Raw genomic sequence first — 20,317 nt, 5'->3', positions numbered from 1 at the left:
CACATTTTTATAGCTTTATCCTTTTCACATTTCATAAGCTTTACAGATGTGCTTCAATCACATTCATATTGATTTATTTTTTATAGAAGTAAACTGTAATTTTAATATTTAATTATTATTGATAGACGTGTTAATGGGTATATACAGCGTATTTGGAAAGTATTCTGACCCCTTGATTTTGTCCACATTTTGTTTCGTTACAGCCTTGTTCTAAAATGTATCATTGTTTTTCCCCCTCATTAATCTACACATAATACCCCATAATGACAGACCAAAAACATTTTTGCAAATGTATTACATTTTTTAAATTCAGATTCTTTACTCTTTATGCTACAATCTTGGCACACCTGTATTTGGGAAGTTTCTCCCATTCTTCTCTGCAGATCCTCTCAAACTCTGTCAGGTTGGATGGGGAGCGTCGCTGCACAGCTATTTTCAGGTCTCTCCAGAGATGTTTGATCGGGTTCAAGTCCGGGTTCTGGCTGGGCCTCTCAAGGACATTCAGAGACTTGTCCCGAAGCCACTCTTGCGTTGTCTTGGCTGTGTGCTTAGGGTCATTGACCTGTTGGAAGGTGAACCTTCGCCCCAGTCTGAGGTCCTGAGCGCTCTGGAGCAGGTTTTCATCAAGGATTTCTCTGTACTTTGCTCTGTTCATCTTTCCATCGAGCTTGTCCGGAGAAGACAAGGTGAGCGCTACCATCAGTCCTGTTGGAAGGTGTCCCTGCCACTGAAAAACATCGCCACAGGATGATGCTGCCACCACCCCTGGTTGCGCAATCGATATGCTGATAAAATTTAGGGAGTCTTGTTTTCAGATTAGCCTTGTTAAAATCCCCAGCTACAATGAATGATGAATAGCCTCCGGATAAATCGTTTCCAGTTCGCAGAGAGTTAAATAAAGTTCGTTCAGAGCCATCGATGTGTCTGCTTGGGGGGGGATATATACCGCTGTGATTATAATCGAAGAGAATTCTCTTGGTAGATAATGCGGTCTACATTTGATTGTGAGGAATTCTAAATCAGGTGAACAGAAGGATTTGAGTTCCTGTATGTTTCTTTCATCACACCATGTCACGTTGGCCATAAGGCATACGCCCCCGCCCCTCTTCTTACCAGAAAGATGTTTGTTTCTGTCGGCGCGATGCGTGGAGAAACCCGCTGGCTGCACCGCTTCGGATAGCGTCTCTCCAGTGAGCCATGTTTCCGTGAAGCAGAGAACGTTACAGTCTCTGATGTCCCTCTGGAATGCTACCCTTGCTCGGATTTCATCAACCTTGTTGTCAAGAGACTGGACATTGGCAAAAGAAGAATGCTAGGGAGTGGTGCACGGTGTGCCCGTCTCCGGAGTCTGACCAGAAGACCGCTTCGTTTCCCTCTTTTTCTGAGTCGTTTTTTTGGGTCGCTGCATGGAATCCACTCCGTTGTCCTGTTTGTAAGGCAGAACACAGGATCCGCGTCGCGAAAAACATATTCTTGGTCGTACTGATGGTGAGTTGACGCTGATCTTATATTCAGTAGTTCTTCTCGACTGTATGTAATGAAACCTAAGATGACCTGGTGTACTAGTGTAAGAAATAACACGTACAAAAACAAAAAACTGCATAGCTCTGTCGTGTTCTGTCGGCGCCGGAAGTCACCACCGTACTGATAGTGCCAGGTTTTCTCCAGATGTGAAGCTTGGCATTCAGGCCAAAGAGTTCAATGTTGATTTCATCAGACCAGAGAATATTGTTTCTCATGGTCAGAGTCCTTTAGGTGCCTTTTGGCAAACTCCAAGGTGGCTGTCATGTGCCTTTTACTGAGGAGTGGCTTCTGTCTGGCCACTCTACTGTAAAGGACTGACTGGTGGAGTGCTGCAGAGATGGTTGTCCTTCTGGAAGGTTCTTCCATCTCCACAGAGGAACTCTAAAGCTCTGTCAGAGTGACCATCGGGTTCTTGGTCCCCTCCTCAAAACAACATGGTGGAACTAGTTACTGTACCGGTCTGAACAAGCTTAATTACTAACCTCTTACCAATAATACCACTACTGTAATTTACTGTTGTTGTATAGCTATTTATATTGAACAGAAATATAAATGCAACATGTAAAGTGTTGGTCCCATGTATCATGAGCTGAAATAAAAGATCCCAGAAATGCTCCATATGCACAAAAAGCTTATTTCTTTCAAATTATATGCAAAAATGTGTTTACATCCCTGTTAGTGAGCATTTCTCCTTTGCCAAGATAATCCATCCACCTGACAGGTGTGGCATGTCAAGAAGCTGATAAAACAGCATGATCATTACACAGGTGCACCTTGTGCTGGGGACAATACAAGTCCTCTCTAAAATGTGTAGTTTTGTCACACAACACAATGTGCCACAGATGTTTTGAGGGAATGTGCAATTGACATGATGACTGCTGGTATGTCCACCAGAGCTGTTGCCAGAAAATGTCATGTTAATTCATCTACCATAAACTGCCTCAAACGTCGTTTTAGAGAATTTGGCAGTACATCCAACCAGCCTCACACTCGCAGACCACGTGTGACCACGCCAGCCCAGGACCTCCACATCTGGCTTATTCATCTATCGGTATTGTCTGAGACCAGCCACCCGGACAGCTGATGAAATTAGCTAGGCCTGGCTCCTGAGTGTGTGGGCCTATACCGTACCAGGCCCACCCAAAGGTGTGCCCCTGCCCATTCATGTGAAATCCATAGATTAGGGCCTAATTTATTTATTTCAATTCACTGATTTTCTTATATGAACTGTAACTGAGTAAACCCAACCCTTTCTGGAGAGCCTTGATTTTGTTCCAGCCCTATTTGAACACACCTGATTAATAGGGTCCATGAGGAGTGTTAGGTAACTGCCAATGAAGAAGAGTAGGCTAGAAGACAACTTTGAACATGTGTTATGATATTTAAAGGCAGAATTATTCACAGAGATATACTATGTAGGCTACCCAGTTCCTTTACTGTATGCTGAGCAGCTCACCAACCGTTCTAAATCAAATCAAGTCAAATTGTATTGGTCACATACACATGGTTACCAGATGTTAATGCGAGTGTAGCAAAATGCTTGTGCTTCTAGTTCCAACAGTGCAGTAATATCTAACAAGTAATCTAAAAATTCCCCAACAGCTACCTAATACACACAAATCTAACAAGTAATCTTACAATTCCCCAACAACTACCTAATACACACAAATTACAAGGGGTGAATGAAAATATGTACATATAAGTATAAGAATGAGCGATGGCCAAGCGGCATAGGCAAGGTGCAGTAGATGGTATAAAATACAGTATATGCATGTGATATGAGTAATGTAAGATATGTAAACATGATTAAAGTGGCATTATTTAAAGTGGCATTGTTTAAAGTGACTAGTGATCAATTTATTAAAGTGTCCAGTGGTTGGGTCTCACTACAGTATGTGATATGAGTAATGTAATTTTGTAATTTTTATTAGGATCCCCACTAGCTAACGCCATAACACTAGCTAATTTCCTGGGGTCCAACACTAATTAACAAGACATTACAAATAACCACAATCAAGACTTCACAAACATTCAACAAGTAGACAATACAGATAATTAAAATATCTGACAGGAAACACATTTAACATTCAGTTGATGCTTTCTATTTGCTTTCCAGTCATATGGTCTATCACATTAGATGTTCTTTTATTTTTTTCTTGAAGGTGGTTTACTTTTTGCTTGAGAAATATGGATTGGTAAAAAGTTGCATTCAGCTATAGCTCTATATAAAACTGTAGATTTAAGGTGATTTGTCCTTGGCTTGAGTTGTTTTAGCTGCACTGAATTTGCCTGTCTGGTTTGGTGGTTATGCGTGTTGCTAGTATGTACTAATTGGACTGAAAAATACTGTGGTTTTTAGAAAAATATAACATTCCTAAAGAAAATCAGAAGACTAGAAAGTAATTTGTTTTTAACATGAAGCCATGAGAGATTCTGATGCATTTGGATAATATTCATCTGGTTTGAGCAACGAAGAGCTAATCTACCAGCCCTGTTTTGAGTCATTTGGAGCTTTTTTAGATCTTTCTTTGCTGCAGATGACCATATAACTGGGCAGTACTCTAAGTGTGATAGGACCAGGGATTGACCATATAACTGGGCAGTACTCTAAATGTGATAGGACCAGGGATTAACCATATAACCAGACAGTACTCTAAGTGTGATAGAACCAGGGATTGACCATATAACCAGACAGTACTCTAAGTGTGATAGGACCAGTGATTGAATCACCTGATTCAGAGTGCTAGATGTTACATACTCTGAACATTTTCTTGTAACAGCAATTCCCTTACCCATCTTAAAAACAATATTATCTATGTGTTCTGACCATGATAAAGCTGCTCCAACATGACGCCTAGTAGTTTTTTTTCCTCACTTGCTCTACATGTATTCTATTCATTGACAAATTCAATTGGGGATCATCAGTAAGCATATATCTTGAACCAAATACAATACATTTAGTTTTAGAAATGTTCAACACCAATTTGTTCATATCAACCCACTCAGACAACATTCTTAGTTCACTGCTCAGTACATCTGTTAGCTCATTACATTCTGATGCTGCACTATATATTGTAGAATCATCAGCATACATGGCCACTCTTGCTTTGTTCATTACTGAAGATAAATCATTAGTAAAGATAGAGTAGAGCAGTGGGCCTGGGCAGCTTCCTTGAGGAACACCACAATGTATATCTTAACTATTTGAAAAGCTACCATTAAAGAACACTTTTTGCCTTCTCCTGGATAGATAGCTTTCCATCCAGGATAGAGCTGCATCCTTAAAACCATAACATTTGGGTTTTCCTAGTAACAGTTCATGCACTGAAATCCAGCAACACTGCACCAACTAACTTCCTATCATCCATACTCTTTAACCAATCATCTGTCATTTGTGCTAAGGGCGTACTTGTAGAATGCCCTTCTTTGTATGGAAACCCGATATCAGACCATTACATGAGAAATAATCCTTAATTTGTACAGATAATATTTTTTCCAAGCAATTTGGTGTCTAGATTATCTGTACCAGGCGACTCATCCGAAAGAGACAACAACATCCTTTCTACCTCTTTCCTTTTTACTTGATGAAATTTGAACCTGCATTGCCTCTCCTTCATGATACAATCTTTTATAAGGGTACATGACATGGATCCATCAGTTGGAATCATAGCATTCCTCAACTTGTCCACTTTGCCTGTAAAATATGAATTGAAATAGTTTGCGATGTCATGTGGTTTTGTAATAAATTTACCCTCTGATTCAACAAAAGAGGCAGACATGTTTGAATTCCTACCCATAATAGTGTTCAATGTTATCCACAGCTTTTCCCCATCACTCTTTACTTCATCAATGTTGTGCTGATAGAATCCCTTCTTCTTTCCTTTGTTTAGCTTGGTCACAATATTTCTTAATTTACAATAACTTTGCTTATCAAACAAAGTACCTGAAGCATCTGCTACTTTTTTGGCATCATAACGTTGAATCATTAAATTTCTCAGCTCATCGTCAATCCATAGGGCACCATTTGACCTCACAGTGCATTTTCTTAAAGGGGCGTGCTTATCAGCTATACTCATAAATAATTTCATAAATAAACTTAATGACATTTTAGGATCATCCTTACTACACACTTCTAACCATTGCACATTCTTAATTTCATCCACAAATGAGTTTTGATTGAACCCTCTGTAGGACCTGCGGTAGATTATTTTAGGGCCAGCCTTTGGTATTTTAGTTTTCCTAGTGAGTGCAACCAAGTTATGATCACTGCAACCTAGTGCCACTGATACAGCTTTAGAACAATGTTCAGCCATATTAGTAAAAATGTGATCGATACAAGTTGATGATGTAATACCAGACCTATTAGTGAACGTTCTGGTTGGTAATGGCATAACTTGGGTCAGGTTACATACATTGGCAACATAAATAACTTTCTTTCTCTTTGGACAGATTGTATTCAAAAAATAGATATTCATATCTCCCCAAAAATATATTTCCCTATTTTCATCATGTACTGATAAGGGAATTATATGCTTAAAGGTAATGATTAAAGAATTCCACCCTGAAACGTAACTATTAGTGATTATTAGTTTATGTAGCATGTATAATGAATGATTAAAGTACTAAACGTAAGTCCAATAAGGCTTGGTAAAGAAGTGTCTGTCTGTCTGTCTGTCTGTCTGTCTGTGTCTCTCTCTCTCTCTCTCTTGCTCTATCTCTCTCTCTCTCTCTCAATGTGATTTTCTGGATTTTTTTCCCCTCATTTTGTCTGTCATAGTTGAAGTGTACCTGTGATGAAAAATGACAGGCCTCTCTCATCTTTTTAAGTGGGAGAACTTGCACAATTGGTGGATGACTAAATACTTTTTTGCCCCACTGTATATAAGATAAACAGAGAGTAGCAGAAGCGTAAAAGAGGGGTTGGGGGGAGCACACAATGCAAATAGTCCGGGTAACCATTTGGTTACCTGTTCAGGAGTCTTGGGGGTAAAAACTTTTGAGAAGCCTTTTTGTCCTGGACTTGGCACTCCGGTTGACCATTTTTAGGGCCTTCCTCTGACACCGCCTGGTGTAGAGGTCCTGGATGGCAGGCGGCTTTGCTCCAGTGATGTACTGGGCCATACGCACTACCCTCTGAAGTGTCTTGCGGTCGGAGGCCAAGCAATTGCCGTACCAGGCAATGATGCAACTGGTCAGAATGCTCTCGATGTTGCAGCTGTAGAACCTTTTGAGGATCTCGAGAGTGGGCGAGAGTATTAGCCCTACGTGTCATACAATCAATTAGCTGATCAAATTTAGGTAGCATTGTTCTCAAATTTGCTTTGTTAAAATCCCCAGCTACAATAAATGCAGCCTCCAGATATATAGTTTCCAGTTTACATAGAGTCGAGTGAAGTTCCTTGAGGGCCGTCTTGGTGTTTGCTTGGGGGGGGGTACACAGCTATGACTAATAACTGAGGAATATTCTCTTGGTAGGTAGAATGGCTGACATTTAATTGTAAGGAATTCTAGGTAGGGTGAGCAGAAGGACTTGAGTTCCTGTATGTTGTTATGATTACACCAAGAGTTGTTAATCATAAAGCATACACCCCGACCCCTTACTCTTCCCAGAGAGGTGTTAATCTCTGTTGGTGCGATGCATGGAGAAGCTCGGTGGCTGAACCGATTCCGACAACATATCCCGAGAGAGCCATGTTTCCGTGAAACAGAAAATGTTACAATCTCAGATGTCTCTCTGGAAGGCAACCCTCGCTTGAATTTCGTCTACCTTGTTGACAAGAGACTGGACATTGGCGAGTCGTATACTTGGGAGTGTAGAGCGATGTGCCCGTTTTTGAAGCCTGACCGGAAGACCGCTCTGTCTGCCTCTTCTGCCTCATTGTCCTGGGTGGTGGTCCGAAGAGAGGATCTGATTGGGGAAAGTCGTATTCATGGTCGCAATGTTGGTAAATTGACGTTGCTCTTATATCCAATAGTTCTTCCCGGCTGTATGTAATAAGACTTAAGATTTAGTGGGGTAACAATGTAAGAAATAATACATAGGAAAAAAAATATAAGCGCCATTTTATGAATCTAACTTTTGCTTAGTAACATTGGACATTTAACCCCATCTAGAGGTGCAAGACAGGAAAATATATATGTACTACAGTTTCTATGTCGCTCCCGCCCTATAGGGCGCACTGGTGAGTCTATTTGGCCTCATTCTCTGTCTGAGCTCTATTGCAGTTTGCCACGTAATCTCCCGAGTTCAGACCACATGCCGCGTTCACTTGCTAGTCAGAACAAGGAAACTTCAGACTTGCTAACTGGTTGTAGTTGCTGTATACACGTGTCGCGTTTCAGCACTTATAGCAAGTCGGAAATGTCCGAGTTTCCTAGTCCCGACTAGTAAGTGAACGCGGCAATAGACATAGGTACAAGGGGCAGTCTGCGGAGTAAGTAGCAGAGCAACAGAAGCCTGGTGAAACTGGACGTGTTTACACGGGCGAAACAGAAGCGCTTAACGTTACAAATTCAAGGTGGATATTATTTTCCTTTATTTTGTGAAAACAAAACATTGAAACGTGGATATTGTTAATTGAAGGAGGTAAGTAAAAGTAACTTGAAGTAACGCTACTTGGCTAGCAACCTCGTTATATTTTCGACTGGGAGAGGTGGCGCAAGTACGACCCAACGTCAATAACGTTATGGCTGGCTACAGGATTCCAGTTAGCTAACATTAGGGAATGAGCTAATGAGCCACCGTTAGGCTACTCGAAACCATGTTTTCGGCGTTCTTAACGTAGTTATTTGCTATACTAGGCTAATGATTTGTGAACTATACGCTGATAAATGATTACATTGTCGCCTATATTAGTCGGTCACATGTAGAGGAGTTGTTGAACTACGAGGAAGGTGGAAAACTATCAACCAGATAATTACGTGAAATTACACTTTTAAAAAATGGTTTAATTCCTGTCGACTACTTGTGGATCTTTCTCGTCGAGAACTAAAGACTAGGCGAACTAGCTAAATACTTAGTCTACATGAACATAAGTGGTAGCTAAGTGGCTTCATATTAGCAACATGCTGTGCACATTATCTACCGTATGGACAACCGCTGTAAATGAAGCTTTATATCTTGCTGAACACCAGGTGGCTTGGTATCTTACTTGTTACACATACACTACATTACCAAAAGTATGTGGACACGCATACATACTGCTCGTCGAACATCTCACTCCAGAATCATGGGCATGCATATGGAGTTGCCCCCCTCTTGCTACTTTAACAGCCTCCTCTCTTCAGGGAAATGCATTTCACTAGATGTTGGGACACCGGTGACTTGCTTCCATTCAGCCACAAGAGCATTAGTGAGGTCCGACACTGATGTTGGATGATTAGGCCTGGCTCGCAGTCTGCGTTCCAATTCATCCCAAAGGTGTTCAATGGAGTTGAGGTCAGGGCTCTGTGCATGCCAGTCAAGTTCTTCCACACTGATCTCGACAAACCATTTCTGTGTGGACCTCGCTTTTAACACTTGGGCATTGTCATGCTGAAACAGGAAAGGGCTTGGTTCAAACATATTTTGCCACTTCAGTCAATCAGTCCATTTTTGAATTTGTGATAAAACTGTTGTCATTTGGCAAGGAATGCAGCTTGTTTATCCTATCAGTTGGTTACATTTTTATGGGTGTTTCTGTAGGCCTAACAAAGTTTGTCCGAACTCAGCATGCACGTGTGGAAGGAGCTGTCGTAACGCAAGGGCATTTAGGGCGAAGAACTGTTTGATACTTTGCTTGGTTTATTTTTTTATTATGCCTTGCGACTGGAACGCTAGACTCGAAGCAAATGTTGTCTTCAAGAGAACTTAGACCAAATAGTTACAGTATTTGAAAAATATATCAGAAAATACCATGGTTGTGTTCAATAGGGGCACACTGAAAATGAAGGTTATTTTTGTCCAACCAAACCTCCCTGTTTCATTATTTAGTTAGCCTACCACTGTTTTATTCACTTTGAAAATGTTTTCTTTTTGAACATGGCCTAGGTTATCTAAGTCACTGCTGTGATGTGAAGGACTGTGTGGAGAGGCTCTCCTACTGTAGTCAATCTGAAAGCAGTAGTCCACTACTGTACATCTGAATGTGTGGCACTACTGCTGACTGGTCCAGACTCTCCCCGTCTGCAGCAACCTCCAAGAATGTTTCAGGCACTATGACACTGCTGAATATTGCGAATGGGCCTTGGCCTTCACCAGTCTCCCAGGATCCACAGTATATTATCTAAAGGAGAATATGACATGAATGCCTTGCATATACAATGAGGGAATTTACACTGCATCACTTCATGAAGCTGGGAATGTAGCATCGAAGAGATGTCTGAAGTGACCATTTTTCTTTTTTTGTACGTTAAGTAACAACAAGGTGCAGCATTTCTGCTGCCCTGTGTTGGGTTGCCATAGCGACGGGTGTCATTTCTCTTCTGAAATCTTGCGGTGAAAGCGTTGCCATTACACCTCGATCACATTATTGCATTTTGGTACACTAGAATTACATGAATTTCCAATGAAATGCTGCGTTTGCCTTGCAGCATTGCATTGCCCCGGCAGTTGCAGTGCCTTTGGTGTGGCACATGAATGCATCAAACTGTATGTGTAGATGACTTGACAGAAATGGTAGCAGAAGGTTAATGTTGACCTTTTTGTTGCACACATCCAGATGCTGCTGCGTACACATCCAGATGCTGCTGCGTACACATCCAGATGCTGCTGCGTACACATCCAGATGATGCTGCGTACTATTTTGTGCAATGACTCTGTCGGCGTGAACAAAGTTAGACGTGCGGGCCATAGGAGCAATAACTGAATAACGGTCAATTAGTAGCATTTTTAGGAGGATTTTTTTTAACACTTTTGTGGATTTGGCTAAAAGTGTAATCTAGATATGTAGTTCTCTTGTCTCACTTAAGTCAGTCAGACTTAACCCAAGATGGCAATAAATTAATCAAAATACAAAGAAGTAGCCTGATTAGTTAAGTATAGTAACCACCCCACTATTCTTAGTTCATAGTGTGATTGACACTGTCTGATAGAAAACACCATGTTCATTAATGCATGTTCTCCTCCTACTCATAGGTGCGTGGTGTTGGCAAGCAAGTGGACCTCCACCCGACTGCACCTCCAGAACTGTAGAGGCAGTCACTGCACCTGCAGGATTTGTCTGATAGATTTGGCTGAGCCTAGCTGAGTGCTGCAGTGTGTCCACCCAGGGAGGGAACCACCATGAGGCAGCTGAAGGGGAAGCCCAAGAAGGAGACGTCCAGGGACAAGAAGGAACGTAAGGCGGCCATGCAGGAGGCCCGGTCGCAGGTGGCCACAGTGGTTCTACCCACGTTGGCTGTGGTGGTGCTGCTCATCGTAGTCTTTGTCTACGTGGCCTCCATGCCCAGAGCCATAGAGTAGTGACCAGTTCCACACCCCTCACCTTGGCCCTAACCCCTCAATTTTAGTATGTCTGTAGGTTTTTAATAGGTATAAGCAGTGTCAGGGTTCTCCAACGTTCCTGGAGAGCTACCATCCTGTAGGTCTTCACTCCGACCCTGTTCCTGGAGAACCTAAACCTACAGGATGGGGGCTCTCCAGGAACAGCGTTGGAGAGCCCTTAGCAGTGTCGTTGTAATTCCACCATAGGAGCAATATCTAATAGTTATGGGCCAAGGGGAAGGGTAGGGACCGGCTCTAAGATGACTGGGACCCAATGGGGATGCATGCCCCTGCCCTGCCACCATGGACTGGGTCCCAATTTACCCAGAGACTTGCTGCACCCAAAGGATGACCCCAAACCACCCCTCCCCCTGACTGCCAGCTTAACATGCATAAAGACATTTTCTGGTCACTCATCCCATCCTCACCCCATTCCAGCTTTTCGCTCTCATCCCTCTTTCTCTCATATCGATCTGTCTGTATGGTCCTCACGGACCTGCCATTTGTCTTAATTGATGCGTCCTCCCAAGTGCAGTTTTGCCTTGAGAGAATTGAGCTGCAAAACAATCAGATTTAATGAGGTATTACGGTAGTGGCTTCATAGGTGCCTTTTGATGGCTGAAGATGTGTGGCAACTAAGGCAGCCATGTTGGCTCAAGGGCGGAACTTCTATCCATTACATCAGTGTTTGCCAACCCTGGTCTTCGAATACCTCCAACAGTATACCTTTTTATTGAAACCCTGGACAAAAACACCTGACTCAACTGATCATCAAGCCTCAATGAGCTGAATGAGGTGGGTTGCTGTTGGGGGTACTGGAGGACCAGGGTTGGGAAACACTGCATTACATGTCTATCAATTGCTCTGTAACAACGGTTGGATTCATTTTTGTTCTGGTGCTGTCTTAGTTTCAATTTCCTGTTTACAAAAGGACTTTTAGGGCATAGCTTGCCAAGTTTGACCTGGGGATGTTTTAATCAGGTGGCAGGTTGAGGAAGTGTGACTTAATTAATCTACTGGCATTGTTGAGCAATGTGTTTTAAGATTAAAGTCACATGACAAAGGCCAGCAGTCCAAGCTATGTCTGTAGAATGTATACATCCACAAATGTGTGATTTTTTTTTAAGAAAAAGAAATGTATTTTAACATGCCAGCAATTGGTCCTGTCTGTTCGAATAGTTGAATGCAACTCAGGATTTTGTCCTGATTGAATGTGGTGTTTGTACTGGACAGATTGTGAATATGTCACAGGAGAACATGACACTGTATTCCATGTACAATCCCAGCGCTACACACTTTGTACTTTTTTTTAAGCTACTGACAACTTTGACTTTTGAGTTGCTCAGTATGACATCTGTGCAGATGAGGAAAATATGTGCCTTATGTTTGACAATGAGCCTTTTCAGTTAATAAAGAACTGAAAGACTTGTTGTTCTAGTCCCCTCAAACTCTATTCTAGACCTCGATGCCAGTTCCACTGCTTTTTTTCTCCCCCCCACTGTTCACCTCTACTCTGGGACTGCTTTAGGCCTGGGACACCAGGTGGGTGCAACTAATTTGGGTAAAACAGAAAACCAGCTGGCTCTGGACCTTGTAGGGTAAGAGTTGAATACCCTTGCTCTATTTGCTGGCATTGTGTACCTTTACCCATGTGCAGTAATGCAGATAGAGCAGTAGTCACCTGACATCCTCTAGGAACACTGAAGAGCACAGAGTCCCTACTGTCCCCTAAGGGTACTGTATGTCCCTGTTGCCCAAGGTCTTTACATTGAGAGACTGGTGCTATGAATGTGTCCTTCAGTGAGGTACAAGAGATTGTACATTTGAGTCTGAAAGACAAGTCTGAAGCTATCCTTAATATGTTGGGATTGAACTTGATAGTATCTGTGACTTAACATGGAATAGACCTAGCCTATTTTATACACAACAGAGGAGTTATATCTGAGTTTGTTGTCCAGCAGTAATTGACTGCATAGGGCTCATGTAAAACAGCCTCAGGAAAATCCTTTGAAAATACGACCCATTCCGTATCATTAGACATGCTAAATTGGCCTCCTGTCACAATCTATCAATTTGATTTGACTCTTCCCTGTAATCTGAGGGTAGGCAAGGATGATAAGGGAAAGAACATGATCTAAGAATGTGCTCCTTAAAAAGCTTAGAAGCTGCATAAGACAGCACATTAAAGCTGAAACTGGTGAATCCTCTGTGTAGATTGGTGTTTTTTAATGAGCAGCTATCTCCATAAATGTAAGAGCATTGAAAAGGTTATTAAACCTGAGACCCCAACAAATATTGCTTTTCATTTATCTGCTTTTCATTTAGCTGAATGTACAGCCCTTTATATTTAGCCTCAGAGGTTTACCATTTTATTGTTAGGAAAACCAGGGATACAAGTAGGACAAAACAATTTGACAAACAGTTACATTTGTTAGTTTATTTTGTTACTAATGTCAGAGAAAGCAAAAACCTGTTTTTAAAATGATTTTCTATGAATGTTGTACGTACAGAAATTGCTCAGTGGTAAATTAATATCCAACTAGTCAGTGACCACGAGTTTATTACAGCAACTATGATCCTATTACACTATTATAGACATGTCCTTGGATTTCCTATGATCATCTATGTAGTTGAACCCCTTCTAACGACACTTGAGCATCAAAGGCATGTTCGTGAGAGTCAGCTTTTCATAGATAGCTTTTAGATAACTCTACGGACGTTTTTGTATTTAAAAAAAAGGCTCGGGGGGGCCCATCGGGATTCGCCCCATCAGGATCCGCATTTGTCTCACAAACAGCGCTCTAGCCAGGCCCCCGTTAATCACACTGACAAAGCTGGTGCAGAAGAAATGGATGAATCCAATGGTACAACCCAGAAGTATGTAGCTCAAACACACAATGTTTAAAAGGGGTTAGAAGTACAAATCACGCCGGCGTTGCAGTGGGAAATATAGAAGGTTAAGCTGAGAGACTCCAGCACCTCGCACCATACCCCTTCCTTTTATCTATCCACGATGCGGCAAAAATACACAGCAGACCATTACCTTGGAGAAGAGCTGTAGTCTAACAAGATGTCTGTTTGAATTAATCCAGCCTCTTCCCTATGCTGAAGTCTCGTTTCTCTACCTGGTGTCTCATTAAAAGTTGGAGACAGATGCTGCGATGCAAGTCAAGCATGGCTGACTTCGTATATCGACTTCTATCTCTGTGTGCCCTATCTCTCTATCCCAATACCTGCTGGGGTTAGAAGTGTAGTGGTTTGGGATTAAAAACTTGACCTCAGAGACACAAACATATTGAGAATCGAGGTCATTCAGAACACAGAAATGTTCAAACCATTACATGGAAATGTGCATTATTTGCCTTATCTTCTAGGTCAACTGATCCCCTTGAACAGGATATGGTCTAAACACCATCTCTGTCATGGACTCAAGAACAGCAGTTTATTAGTAAACTTTCATAATCACCATCCTTTCTCCCCATCTCTAGGCCAATTCTAGACCTAGCACATGGACACTGATGAGTAGTCATTGACTGAAAATGCTGGATAGAGGGGTTCAGTGAAGGTGGAGTGGAATCTGTGCAGGTGGGGCAGTGTGTCAGAGGAGACTAGATAGTTGTTCAGATACACCCCATCTCTGTCACGGCAGGAAGAGGGGACAGGTATGACCATGCTCTCATTATTGTGCCAGTTTGATGAGTCTCAGGTGCCAGAATTTGTTATTGTAAGCAAGCAAACAGTTACGGGCTTTACCAACCCTGCTCATGTTTTTATATGCCACACTTATATGAAACTCTTTCCCACTACGTTTAGCTTCCCAGGAACAGCGCCCAGTCAGACCATCTCTACGCAGCACCTGTGGACACTCATCAAATCTCTTTGTGATATAGATTCTGATGTTGCACAGAATTTCTATCTTCAAAGATGGAAGGCAGGCTGGAGGATGTGAAATCATGTGGCTTTTGACTAGATGGGCTACATCTTTTGTCAGATTTGAATTTTGGAGCAGGTTAGGAGAAGTAACGTAGCAGGTTAGGAGAATTAGGTACATTTAGGAAAAGGGTTAGCTGAAATGCAACAACAAAAGCTGTATACCCTTTAGCCATGACCTAATAGGTGGGGGCATTCTTCTACTTCTATGGTATTATGGTGCTACATAAACATACTGTAATGACCTGGCTAGAGCATAAATGATCAAATGCCCAGACAGAGGATTGTGTATATGAATTCCCGGTTTATTAACCAAACTCAACACAGGCTACTGTTTGGCCGTAACCCACGCCAAATAAACCAAGGAAAACAGTATCAAACAACGGTGATCCATCTCTTGTTAAGACCAGACGTAAAAAGGGAGAACAATGGGTAAATGTGGTCTTAAACGCGCGTTGCTTAATTCTATCAAATATGTCTCACGTTGCAAATAGACACTCACCAGACAGTGAGAACGAGGGGCCTACAGTCGTGAAAAACAAAAAGGAAACCAAATAAGTAAAGTTGTGATGGAAACTAAGAAATCCCTAAATTTGTTTAGTCGGAGTGAGGGTTTTGAGGAAGTCACGAGGAGTGTCATAGATGCGTTGGGTGAGGTGGGGTCGGTGAGAGTCACAAGCTGGTCTTATTCAGATTTGTTGTGTCCGCGGGAACAGAAGAAGTGTGCATTATGCCTCCAAAAAGATTTTTGAATGGAATGATTTGTGCACGGATTTCCTGAAGCATGGCGCCTATCAAGGGGGGTTATCTATGGGGTTTCACATGAAATGGATGCAGATGATTTACCTGAGGAAGTAGGTGAAGTGATTGGTGCACATTGCCTGACCCACTTCGTCCATATTATTGTTTTGTTTTTTGGCTAAATCTCTCCCTTTTCATGTAAAGCTAGGTTTTTTGCACTAGCCCCTCCAGTGTTAATACATGCAAAATATTTGGGCATGTATCAAGTGTATGCAGACGGGAAGAATATCATATGCCAGCTGACGTTATATGCTGCAACTGTGGTGGCGAACATGCGCCGAGTCCCTGGATTGCCATGTTAGGGTGAAGGAGACAGAGGTTGCGATAATAAGGACTGTGCAGTTTGTTTCCTATCTTTGAGTGTTGAGAAGAGTGGAGACTGCACAAGTGAAGGTTTTTCAACAATCAATGGATCCTGATATATAACATGTGAAAAAGTGGACTTTGTATAATTTATTACTATGGTCATGAACTGCACTGCACAAACGAAGACGAAATCAGAGAAAATGTGCAAGAAATCCTCTCAAAGAATGTTTCTGTCATCACAGGCCCCTGCTTCTGCACAGGGATGGGACTTGTTTTGGAATATGACTGGAGTGGGGTGCTTTTTTGTGTGTCTATTTTAGTATTTTGTATGATGTTTTTCCCCCTTTCCTAGAATGGTTATTTTTTTCTATAGTTTACCACTGTGCAGCAGTGGCGGCATGCACCTCTAATGCTTGTTTGCAATCTGCTATTATACAGAAGAAAACAATGATTCTCATTGACCTCCATACAAAAACGTATTTTCGTGAGCTAGGTGCATTTTTTGACCGAGGTCGGAGCCGAGACTATGGGCATTGTCCATGAGGACAGCATTATGAGTATGGTCGACACACGGAAGAAGATGGCCGCAAAGCGTAAAAAAAGCACTAAATAAGGCATGGTCCTATTGTGCAGATGGTGAGGTCCATGAGAGTGAGGGTAGGTGGCAAGTGTGCTGAAAATCCCAGAGTCTTGTCCCGATGGTTATGATGAAGATTATTTTGGCCCAGTGGGAGTAAGATTCTTGGAGAAAGTGCATCCTTGCCTTTTGGCTGATTCATATGTGGTATCATGTTGGGTGGGAAAGAAGCTGGGTACTGTTAAATCGGTAACCCAAAGTAGACTTGTGATGTTTTTTTTTGTATTTCTTCTGCCAAGAGGGAGCTGGTGCTCTATGCCACACAACTCAGGTCAATATCTGTTTCTTGCATTGCTCTTAGGACCAGGGCACCATTGAAAGGAATGGTTTCTCAGGGAGTGTTAAGTGTGGATCAGTTGTTCAAGATTCAAGTTCAAGATTCCCAGTGTTTGTGACGCCCGTCGTTTGGTGCGACGCAGACCCGGTGGCGAGGGTGTGAAACAAAGGAGATACTGTCTGTCCTTTTGAGTTTGTAATCAGTCTTTACCTGACAAAGTCATGTTAGGATATACAGTATCAGTTATCCTGTTAGAGTTTTTGTGCTGAACCCACTGCTGTGTTTCAGGTGGCACATTTATGATCATGTTGCAGCAGTGTGTAGGAGGGAGATTTCAAGATGTGAGAAGTGTGCAGGACGGCATGGGACAGAGGAATGTGTCGTTTTGGTGGAACAAGTTGTGTGTGTCAACTGTAGGGGTGCCAATGTTGCTGGGAATCGGAGTTGTCCGGTGTGAGGGAGGCAGGTCGAGGGGACAAGGGTCAGAGTTGTGTTAGAGGTGTCGCTACAGATCCGGGATCGATCTTGGGCTGTGTCGCAGCCGGCCGCAACCAGGAGACCCATGAGGCGGCACCCAGCGTTGTAGTGACTCATGTGGCAGGCCAGGCACATCCTCCGACACATTGGTGCGGCTGACTTCCGGGTTAAGCGAGCAATGTGTCAAGAAGCAGTGCGGCTTGGCAGGGTCGTGTTTCGGCGGACACATGGCTCTTGACCTTTGCCTCTCCAGAGTCCGTACTGGAGTTGCAGTGATGGGACAAGACTGCAACTACCAATTGGATATCACGAAATTAGGGGGAAAATAAATCAAATTAAAAATCACATAAGAATAAGTATTTTGTGGGTCGTCACATCCAGTTTCTGAAAACTGTCTTTAGAACATTAGAGTCTTTGATGGACAAGGTGACTACTCAAGCCGAGGAGTCAGAAATGGCGGTGAGAAGCCGCCATCGATAAAAGACAGTACTGTGCAGCTGTCTTCATCGACCTAGCCAAGGCTTTCGACTCTGTCAATTCTTATCGGCAGACTCAATAGCCTTGGCTTCTCAAATGACTGCCTTGCCTGGTTCACCAACTATTTCTCAGATAGAGTTCAGTGTGTCAGATTGGAGGGCCGACTCTTTTCTCTGTATATATCAATGATGTCGCTCTTGCTGCTGGTGATTCCCTGATCCACCTCTACGCAGACGACACTATTCTGTATACATCTGGCCCTTCTTTGGACACTGTGCTAAACGAGCTTCAATGCCATACAACACTCCTTCCGTGGCCTCTAACTGCTTTTAAATGCTAGTTAAACTAAGTGCATGCTCTTCAACTGATTGCTGCCCGTACCCGCCCGCCCGACGAGCATCACTACTCTGGACGGTTCTGACCTAGAATATGTGGACAACTACAAATACCTAGGTGTCTGGTTAGGCTGTAAACTCTCCTTCCAGACTCACATTAAGCATCTCCAATCCAAAATTAAATCTAGAATCGGCTTCCTATTTCGCAACAAAGCCTCCTTCACTCATGCTGCCAAACATACCCTCGTAAAACTGTCACAGTGCCACCTGTTTATTCACCAAAGCCCCATATACTACCCACCACTGTGACCTGTATGCTCTCGTTGGCTGGCCCTCACTACATATCTGTTGCCAAACGGACGGCAGGTAGCCTAGTGGTTAGAGCGTTGGACTTGTAACTGAAAGGTTGCAAGATCGAATCCCGAGCTGACAAGGTAAAAATCTGTCGTTCTGCCCCTGAACATGGCAGTTAACCCAATGTTCCTAGGCCGTCATTGAAAATAAGAATTTGTTCTTAACTGACTTGCCTAGTTAAATAAAGGTAAAATAAAATTAAAATAAAAACCAACTGGCTCCAGGTCATCTAGAAGTCTTTGCTAGGTAAAGCCCCGCCTTATCTCAGCTCACTGGTCACCATAGCAACACTCCGCAGCCGCATGCGCTCCAGCAGGTATATTTCATTGGTCATCCCCAAAGCCAATACTTACTTTGGCCACCTTTCCTTCCAGTTATCTGCTGCCGATGACGGGAACGAATTGCAAAAATCACTGAAGCTCGAGTCTTATATATCCCTCTCTAACTTTAAGCATCAGCTGTCAGAGCAGCTTACCGATCATTGGACCTGTACACAGCCAATCTGTAAATAGCACGCCGACTACCTCACCCCCATATTATTACTTACCCTCTTGCTCTTTTGCACCCCAGTATCTCTACTTGCACATCATCATCTGCACATCTATCACTCCAGTATTAATGCTAAATTCTAATTATTTCGCCTCTATGGTCTATTTATTGCCTACCTCCCTACTCTTCTACATTTGCACACAGTGTACATAGATTTTTCTATTTTTCTTTTCTATTGTGTTATTGACTGTACGTTTGTTTATGTGTAACTCTGTTGTTTTGTCACACTGCTTTGCTTTATCTTGACCAGGTCGCAGTTGTAAATGGGAACTTGTTCTCAACTGGCCTACCTGGTGAAATAAAAAAATAAAAAGTGTGGATGAAATGGAGAAGAAGTTGGTGTAGCAACAGCTGTGCTGAAACAATATGTCAAATCGAATGTCATTTGTCACATGCGCCCAATAGAACAGGTGTAGACCTTACCATGAAATGCTTATTTACAAGCCCTTAAACAACAACGCAGTTCAAGGACTAGAGTTAAGAAAATATTTACAAAATGAACTACATACATAACACAATAAAATAACTATAACGAGGCCATATACGCGGGGTACCTGTACTGAGTCAATGTGCGGGGGTTAGTTGTGGTAATTTGTACATGTAGGTAGGGGTAAAGTGACTATGCATAGATAATAAACAGTGAGTAGCAGCAGTCTAAAAATAAAGGGTGGGGTGGGGGGTGTCAATGGTCTGGGTGACCATTTGATTAATTGTTCAGCAGTCTTATGGCTTGGAGGTAGAAGCTGTTAAGGAGCCTTTTGGACCTAGACTTGGTGTTCTGGTACTGTTTGCTGTGCTGTAGCAGAGAGAAGGGTCTATGACTTGGGTGACTGGTTTAGATTTTTTGGGGGGCCTTCCTCTGACACTGCCTAGTATATACAGTAGGTCCTGGATTGCAGGAAGCTTGGCCCCAGTGATGTACTGGGCCATACACACTACCCTCTGTAGCGTCATACCGGGCGGTGATGCAACCGGTCAGGATGCTCTCGATGGTACAGCTGTAGAACTTTTTGAGGATCTGGGGGCCCATGCCAAATATTTTCAGTCCCCGGGGGGGAAAAGATGTTGTCGTGCCCTCTTCACGACTGTCTTGGTATGTTTGGACCATGATAGTTTGTTGGTGATGTGGACACCAAGGAACTTGAAACTCTCAAACCGCTCCACTACAGCCCCGGGCCTGTTCAGAC

The 20,317-nt window shown here is 42.7% G+C and overlaps 1 long non-coding RNA gene across 1 annotated transcript; it reads left to right on the top strand.

Annotated features, from left to right (window-relative positions):
* The first annotated feature begins 7,711 nt into the window (after positions 1–7,711).
* Positions 7,712–12,415, top strand: LOC112267260. Its single transcript, XR_002956072.2, has 2 exons — positions 7,712–8,110; positions 10,640–12,415. It is a non-coding gene; the product is annotated as an uncharacterized LOC112267260 (long non-coding RNA).
* Positions 12,416–20,317: the final 7,902 nt, after the last annotated feature.

This window comes from Oncorhynchus tshawytscha, linkage group LG14 (genome assembly GCF_018296145.1).
Source record: "Oncorhynchus tshawytscha isolate Ot180627B linkage group LG14, Otsh_v2.0, whole genome shotgun sequence".
In the NCBI taxonomy this organism is placed as follows: Eukaryota; Metazoa; Chordata; class Actinopteri; order Salmoniformes; family Salmonidae; genus Oncorhynchus; species Oncorhynchus tshawytscha.
The sequence above is the reverse complement of the archived record's forward strand: the minus strand, read 5'-3'. Positions and strand labels throughout refer to the sequence as shown.